Consider the following 1,159-nt stretch of genomic DNA (forward strand, 5'->3'; position numbering starts at 1 on the left):
ATCTTAAATAAATAATTGATAAGGGCAATAAGGTACACATATATGTTGGTTTGATGAGAAGAAAATGGATATAAACTAAAACATTTTTTGTTAACCAATATTAATTATAACAAGTAATAATGGAATGATAAGGATAAGGGTAGTACCAGTGGAGGGTTTCAAACAATTTTGGAACCTACTCTGTGGGTGTGGTCTCCTTTGTGGGAGTGGCTTGCTGTCCATTGTGACCGGGTGGGACTGGCCAAGATGATGTCACTGAATTCTTTGCCCCAATGGATGAACTACATTAATTATAATAACATTAAAATGAGTACAAAAACAATAAAAGAGCTATTTACAGAAGGAAGATGACTGTTCTTGCCAGTCTTCAGTATCACTGACTTCATTGAATGGGCTGCACAAAGAAGAGACACAGAAATGAACTCTTTCATTGCTATCATTGGGATGAAACCAGCACACAAAACAATAAAGACAGCTACTTACAGAGGGACAATTACTGCCTTGCTGGTCTTCTGCACCACCACCTCACCACCTTGCTCCAATAACCTTCACAAAGGAGAGATACAGAAAACAAGACTTTAATTGCATGCACTGCATTAGGATGAAACAAGCACAAAAAATAATAGAAAAGGAAAATTACTGTCCCTTTTTGCATCTTCTGCACCACCACCTCACCACCTTTCTCCAATAACCTGCACAAAGGACAGACACAGAAAGCAAGACTTTACTATCTCAAGGATGAACCCAGCACAGAGCACATCCAGCAATAAAGGCAGCTACTTACAGAGGAAGCATCATTGGTTTGCCAGTCTTCTGCACACCACTTAGGTCGGTCCAAGTAGCTAGAAGTTAGTGGTTAGAAGCAATGATAAAGCAAGATATGGAATTAAAACCAGAAATATTTTGTTGGCTATTTGAAAGGGAGTACAATATATATTTAAGATTAAGAGATTAAGATTAAGATTTAATGGATTTGTATGCCGCCCACATGTTAATTTTACACATGTTAACAGCTGCTGGAATTGTGTTTGCACAACAGTGGGAACAAAGAGATATGAAAATGAATAAATATTACAATGTGCAGGAATAAATAAATTGACAATTAAAATCAAGAAGGCTTTGAATACTTTTTCACATGGGATTTGTTTTAGTAATTGCT

At 36.8% G+C, this 1,159-nt stretch overlaps 1 long non-coding RNA gene across 1 annotated transcript in view; it reads right to left on the reverse strand.

The window, feature by feature from the left end:
* Window positions 1–483: 483 nt before the first annotated feature.
* Window positions 484–1,159, reverse strand: part of LOC148045871 (uncharacterized) — a 1,921-nt gene continuing 1,245 nt past the window's right edge. Inside the window, exons 2-3 of the long non-coding RNA XR_015696247.1 lie at window positions 785–842; window positions 484–546 (exon numbers count right to left, since the gene is read on the reverse strand). This is a non-coding gene — a long non-coding RNA (uncharacterized LOC148045871). The remainder of the gene's footprint in view (window positions 547–784; window positions 843–1,159) is intronic.

This window comes from Thamnophis sirtalis, unplaced genomic scaffold (genome assembly GCF_051295495.1).
Source record: "Thamnophis sirtalis isolate CommonGarterSnake01/CBP01778 unplaced genomic scaffold, rThaSir2_p1.2 scaffold_4, whole genome shotgun sequence".
Lineage (NCBI taxonomy): Eukaryota > Metazoa > Chordata > Lepidosauria > Squamata > Natricidae > Thamnophis > Thamnophis sirtalis.